The sequence below is a fragment of the Triticum dicoccoides genome, chromosome 5A (genome assembly GCF_002162155.2).
Source record: "Triticum dicoccoides isolate Atlit2015 ecotype Zavitan chromosome 5A, WEW_v2.0, whole genome shotgun sequence".
NCBI classification, from domain to species: Eukaryota; Viridiplantae; Streptophyta; class Magnoliopsida; order Poales; family Poaceae; genus Triticum; species Triticum dicoccoides.
The window spans coordinates 585,401,519-585,409,178 of record NC_041388.1 but is presented as its reverse complement, the minus strand read 5'-3'; positions in this window follow the sequence as shown (position 1 = coordinate 585,409,178).

Below are 7,660 nucleotides of genomic sequence, written 5' to 3'. Positions count from 1 at the left end.
GGACCCCGTTCCCTCCTCTGCTTCCCTCCCTGCACGCGCCCGAGCGGAGCCCATCGCCGCCGACGCCGTTACCGGGGCCACAGCCACCCCCTCGCTCCCACTTTGCATCCCTGAGTTCCGCCCTGACCCCGTGAAGCTACACACGCGACGCACGCGACCAGAGGAGGCCGCAGTCGACCGGAGCATCGTCGCCTTCACCTCCGGTGCCCGGAGATCGACTCCACCGATTCGGCGCATCTAGAGCTTCCCCGACTTCGTCGTCTCCTCCGCTAGCCCCTCCGTGAGCTCTCCTACGTTTCCCCTCTCTCCCCGTTGATCTCCCGTGCAGTAGCCATGCTAGCCACCGTACCGAGCGCCGCCGTCCGCCATGGACGCCGGGCATGGCACTGACGTGCTGTCGCGGCCAGTCCGACGAGCCTAGCGTGCTCCTAGCTGCCCCAGGAGTCCGCATAGCCCCTCAGCCAGCCCCCTAGCGCTCCGTAACCTCGCTCCGCCCAAACCCGAGCTCCGGCAGCCGCCGCGGCCCCCACTCCGGCGAGCTCCGGCCACCCCGCGCCTTCCGCATGCCTCCTTTGGATGCGCGCAAGCAAGGGCAACCCTCTGGTGCCCTTGGCTTGGCCCAAAACCGCTCGCAGCGCCACTCCGGCGAGCTCCCGCCGCAGTTTTGGTCGTCGCCGGCCGAACTCCGGCGACTGCCGACGTGGCACGCCTAATTAGCACTAATGACGCCTAAACACCCCCCCACAGCCACTGACAGTGGGCCCCGTAGTGGGTCAAAGCCCGGGTCAACGCGGGATTAGCCCCTGTGTCACTGACGTGTGGACCCCACACGTCAGGTTTGACCCGAGCCGGCCCCTGTTGACTTGCTGACGTCATGCCAACGTCATGCTGACGCAGTAATGCTTTCTGGATTTAATTTAATTCTGAAATTCCAAAAAAATGCCTAAAACTTCCAAAATTCATAGAAAATTAACCGTAACTCCAAATTAAATAATTTATATATGAAAAATTATCAGAAAAATTCAAGGAATCCATCTGTACCATTTTCATGCATGTTAGAACAACTTATAGCTGCTGTTTAGCACAAATCAATTAAATGGCATTTGAATAATCACATATGGAGTTTGAATTTGAATCTTGTATTCAAACCAACTTCATTTAATCTGTTGCTAGTTACATTAGCCCAAAACACATTCATTTTGCCATGTCATGATCATGCATCATATTGTGCATTGCATTGATTGTGTTCCCTTCTGTGTTGCCGGTATTTGTCCCCTCTCGATAGACGTGATACCGATGATGTGATCGTTGACACTGATGAAGACTCAATGTTATCTTCAGAAGTGCCAGGCAAGCAAAACCCCCTTGTTCATTCCGATACAATCCTACTCTCTCGCTCCTGCTCTCTTTTACTGCATTAGGACAACACCGATTCATCTGTTACTTGCTGCGGTAGCTGAACCCCTTTATCCTTTGCATGACCTGTCATTGCCACAGTAAATAGATGAAACCCACTAGCATGAGTATGAGTTGTTTGAGCCCTGATGTGCCTACTCATTCATGCTTGTTTGTCATGCCTGCTACTGCTTAGAGTTGAGTCAGGTCTGATTCATCGGGGATGAATCAGAGGCGTGTGAACATGTCCTAATGTGTGTGAGCTAAGTGTGTGAACACGATTTGGTAAAGGTAGCGGTGAGAGGCCATGTAGGAGTACATGGTGGGTTGTCTCATTGCAGCCGTCCTCAGGAACTTAGTTCTGTGTTTGTGATCCATGATTCAGCTACTGCCACGCATTGGGCCCGAAACCAATGGACCCTCTCGGCTTCTTGATCACCCTTGTCCTCTGTCCAGGAGTTGCAAGTAGTTTCTGGTGTTTGTAGTATGCTGGAGGCCGTGCGCAGCGCTGACCGTAGGGGTGGGCTGTGATGCGGTAGGCACGTGGCCGGGTAAACCGGGCGCCCGTTTGGTGTCACGGAACCCTGTTCACATCGTTTGGGGCTGTGAGCGAAACTCCGGCCGGATCTCCTCATGGATGGAACCCGAATAGGTGATAAACCTGGACTAGAGACTTGAGTGTTTAGGCAGGCCGTGGCCGACACCCACGTTGGGCTTCCGCTTGAAGGTTGCCGAGTACATGTCGTGTAAACGGCGGTAAGTGGTGAGAGCGTGTGTGAAGGAGTACACCCCTGCAGGGTTAACATCATCTATTCGAATAGCCGTGTCCGCGGAAAAGGACTTCTGGGTTGCTTATATCAGTTCATAGACAAGTGAAAGTGGATACTTTAAAATGCGCAAGATAAGCGTGAGTGCTATGGATGGCGTTCTCGTAGGGAGACGGGAGCGGATCCATAGTGGTGTATTGATATGGTGAATATGTGGACTCGTGTGCGCCACCTCAAAAGAGTTACTTGCAGTCGTAGTTCAGGTTAGCCACCGAGTCAAAGCTGGCTTGCTGCAGTCAAACTCCACCATCCCCTTTATTGATAATGATGCATGTGTAGATAGATCTGATGTAAGTCTTGCTGGGTACATTTGTACTCACGTTTGCCTATTTTATGTTTTGCAGAGAGACTTCAGTCTCACTAGTAGTTCCGCTTGGACTTCGACATTTAGCTTGATACCTCAGCTACGATCTTGTGCCCTCGGCAGGATCTGATCGATAGTCAGGCTTCTCAGCCTTTTTTCATTTACAGATGTCTGTACTCAGACATGATAGCTTCCGCTTGTGCTTTGACTTGTATGCTCTGATTGTTGGGTCATGAGACCCATGTTTGTAATGCCTCGCTCCTCGGAGCCTATTGAATAGACTACTTGAGTCGTAGAGTCATTTTGTGATGCCATGTTGTATTGCACATATCGGGCATATTGTGTGTATGTTATTGAAATGCTTGGTATGTGTGGGATCTGACTATCTAGTTGTTTATCTTTAGTAGCCTCTCTTACCGGGAAATGCCTCCTAGTGTTTCCACCGAGCCATGGTAGCTGCTACTGCTCCGGAACACTTAGGCTGGCCGGCATGTGTCCTTCTTCGTTCCTGTGTCTGTCCCTTCGGGGAAATGTCACGCGATGAATACCGGAGTCCTGTTAGCCCGCTACAGCCCGGTTCACCGGAGTCCTGCTAGCCCAGTGCTACAGCCTGGATTCACTCGCTGATGACCGACACGTTCGATGCTGGGTCATGGATGCCTGTCCCTGTAAGTTTGTGCCACTTTGGGTTTACGACTAGCCATGTCAGCCCGGGCTCCTTATCATATGGATGCTAGCGACACTATCATATACGTGAGCCAAAAGGCGCAAACGGTCCCGGGCAAAGGTAAGGCGACACCCGTGGGGATACCGTGCGTGAGGCCGCAAAGTGATATGAGGTGTTACCGGCTAGATCGATGTGACATTGAGTCGGGGTCCTAACAGCGTTGGTATCAGAGCTTGACTGCCTGTAGGATTACCGAGCCAAACTGGTCGAAGTTGAGTCTAGAAATTCTTTAGTTATATAAGGGAATTGATTGTGGGATGGAACGTAAGGCTCTTTTTACTCCTTATACCTCATGGCTTTCTGATCTGAGTCATCATCTTCTTTCCTATGGGGTTAAGAAACTAGGCTTTCTCTTCTTTCTATCAGGATCACGTCTTACTAATCAGTGGACTTATAAGATTGTTGGATTTAAGTCTCAGTTCAGTTCCTACTACTTCCGTATGTTAATTGTTGATCTCGAAACCTTGATATTGTGTTTCCGAGTGGTTATGCCACCATTTTTTGTGAATGTCTCAAATCTTTTCTGAGCATTTACAGCCGTTATGCTGTCCGAGTCATCCCAGGTTTCTAAGTAGTCTGATGCATTTGCAAATCCTTTCTTTCCGTTTCAATGTTCCCATGGGCCAGATTAACCACACTAATCAGTGGGTTGAGGTACTCCGTTACCTTGACATATATGTTGGAGGTATTATTATGACCCTAGGTGTCTTAGGGGATCATCTAGTAATTTAGCAATGTTTTGTGTTCCCAGTGTGAGATTCTGGCCTTTATTCTCGAAGGCATTCCGTGATGCTACTTAGTAATAGGTATTCTGTTTCTGGGTTCTTGAACCCGAGATTCACCCTACTTGCCTCATGTTGATAGTGTTGCTAGTTCCTTAGGTTATTAGTAACCTTTGCGATAGTCCTTGAAGTCCGTGGTATCTTCTTCTTCCAAATACCATGAACTACTTACGGCAGAAGTTCCTCGTTGAACTGAACGATCACAACCAGAGTGCTTTTGATGAGTTCTCCATTATATATTGTGACTCTGCCAGTTCTACCCTTCCGCATGGATTGCCCGGAAGAAATATGTTGAATTCGTTCGACATGCTAATCCATGCATCCACAACTCAGAAAATCATATGTTCTTTTGAGTTGTCCCATCTTAGTTGTTTCCGACCCTCGCCTATCAATTGATAGTCAAGAGTATGCGTGCATTCGTCTGTCGATGCCGATTACTCTTGTGGCCCGTCAAGCCATTCCGTCCTGAATGACTAGGAGAAACAAACTCCAGTACCTCATCCATATTTAGGATTGGGTCAAAGTAGTTGTGTTCCGCAGATCAAGTTACAATCCAGCTTCTGGTCTGCTCTACCCTGAAGTATTACCTTCTTTATGACAGGAATTTCATGAGAATTGCACCACCTTTTGTGAATTCTTGACATAGTGATACTTCTCGCCATCCTTTTTCATTCCTCGGTTCCGTGTTAATGCAACCGGAATACCGACAAATGAATTGTGATGTGTGAAATCAATACTCCTAGCAACCTCGTTGCTTGGTAGTTAAAGGATAATAATTTTATTCTTAGTATGTTGGTTATTGAATCACCATTCTAAGATTGATCGTGCTACCTAGTCCTTATTTTGGTGCACCCTTCGATTGATGAGTTAGGATCTTGTCAAGTCCTCACTCATTTGATCATATCGTCTTGCCCTCAAAAGCGAGATTGTTCTCGAGCTTAGTAACATACCGGTGGTTCATGATTTTCCGAATATCTTCTCGGAAGTATTACCAGATTGTTCCCTGACTGTTATGTTGAGCTCGTGATCAAGTTGGTTTCTTGTGAACCACCCTCTCTCCAAGATCGGTGTTAGATATCCCTGAGCTAGTTGGTTAAGCTAGACAACAACTTGGAGAGTTGGAAGATAAAAGCTTGTCTGACTTAGTTCGTTCCAAAGGGATATTCTTGTGTAGTGTGTGTTGAAGAAAGATGATATCTTCATCGATTGGTCCCTGTGATCAGTTGCTGGACCTATTGTCTTATCAACCCTTTGATTTGAGTGTGGGCTATCGTCAAATCAAATCAGTACCAACGATGCTCGTAATGTTGTCTTATTCGTGGTTGATCCCTCGAGCATACACCATTATATCTTTTGGGTCTGACCAATGCTATCACCGTGTTCACTTAACTATGGAATTCCTTTTAAAAGGAAACCCAGATGAATTGTTGTTGAGCCCATTGACAACATCCTTATCTCCTCCATGGTCTTGTTGGACAACAAGTTAGTGTTGGAAACTTTTGAAGCATTTTCTTCATGCTAGCTCATGAACTATTTGTTTGATGAAAGGAGTGACTTCCTCTTATACACGTGCATTTGGTGAAAGTTGCCGCCGTGAATTTGAGAAAGTTAGTTTTGCTTCCTCTGGAATCATCCCAAGTCAGTCCTGCATATGTGCGAAGTATTCTATGGTTTGGAGACTTGCAACCTTCATTCCATATGTGTTCCGAGCACACCAAGCCACTGATTGATTTGTTCAAGGAGAAGAAGTTTCTTCTTAAGAGCATGCCTTAGGCAAGGACTTCGATATCCTTGATGGTGGTTCCCCACCTGAACTCGGTAGTGTTTTATTATAAGACTACCACTGGTCATGTTTGTCTGGGACAGCGTGTTCACATGTTTGTAGCAGAACCAACTCATGTTTTGGAGCTTGCTATCGTAGTTCATCTCCCGAGAATCCCGCAACGTCATCTCGTCGATTTGTGTTGCAAACTTTTATTTTTCTTCCTAGACTCGACGAGTCTGGAATATCCTGACACCAACCAGATCTGAATCTCAGGCAGATATGATGGTTGGAATATTTCCCAAGAATTATAATATTGGTCGCGTGAAAACCGGTAAAGTGAATGTCGTGGCCAACACACCCAGCCGAAAGACCTGTTATTATTATATCTTGATTGATGAAGTTGGCCACCTCCCCATAGGGATTTCGTAGGGTTTACCCCCTAGTTGCCCCTATGGATTTTGAGATCCCGAAGTCCGACCTTTTACTTGATGTCCTAGATACCAGACCATCTCTATGAATGGGTTACACTAGCACATCAAGGAGAACATTAGAAGCGGAGTGCTAAATGTCTCTCGGTCGATCGTCCAGATTTTGTTCCTTGGCTTCGCTAAGGTGTAATCTGAGAAGGTGTTATCTTCCTTTGCATCTGCATCATCCATCATCATTCATCATGGTAGCAAGTTGTGTTGCCAGGATCCTTGACACGGATATTGGTAGAATCCTGATGATTATGGAATTGCTCAAGTTCTTGAGAGCATGCACAAGCGCTACGTGTTATCATCGGCACTAGCTGGGTTTGCTCTCAGTTCCCTCGGCAATGCTATGATCTATTCAAACAGTGAATTCACTCTCTATTGTTGGGTTCTTCCCCAGTTACCAGAATCATTCCCATCATTTGCATTCTGTTCCCAGCTTGCACCGCCATTGTGCCATTCTACCATGGGTCTCTTCCATTTCCGGTGGTAGGGAAATTCATCCATTACGTTGTCTTCGACAAGGTAATCCACATCATCCAAGTCCGAGTATGCCATTCTACCGACCCCCTCCAAATGATCGCTCGAGAATTGCCTTAGGCTGGTTTAAAGAGTTTCAATGATCTCTGAATCAAAAGTAATTCTTTTTGCCACTTAAGGGGATATCTCTACGAGTCACCCTCCCTAAGGTGTATCGTTATGGTGTCATGGCAACTCAACTCCTTGCTACATTGGCAATCGTTTACCACCTTCTTAAGTGTGGAATTATTGTCTACCTAGTGAACCTTCGTCATCTGCTTCACTCCATTCCCATGGATCATGAAGATTATACTAGTTTGCGTTTCCCCTTCGCCCTACCCTACGCTTGAATCTCGGGACGAGATTTTTGTTTAGTGGGGGTGAGTTGTCACATCCCTAGCTTCTGGTAATGCTCTAGGCTAGCTTCATGTGTGCATCATGTCTATATTTTTGAAACTTGAATTGAGGAATTTTGGAAGCCTCAAAACCTTAAATAAAAGAGGGGCAAGAAACCCTAAAATTGCAATCAGTAAATCCAAAATGCCTTAGAAATAGCTCTGACAATTTTGGCAAGAGTTATAAATCAAACCAAAATTTTGGGACATTTCTAAGGAATTATTGGGCTCTGATTTTAAATCAATATTTTATTTGAATTTGGAGTTATATTCATAATATATAATGAATATATTTTCAAATGACCTGAGATATTTTTGTTATGTGTGGAGAAGTCCATTAGGTGACTTAAAAATATCCAGGGAAGTTTTGGCACTGTTTTCAAATTCTGTTTGAATTAAAATTCAGTGCCAATTAAATAAAACAGAACAAAAATAGAAAACAGTAAATAAAAGAGAGAGAGAAGGACTTACCT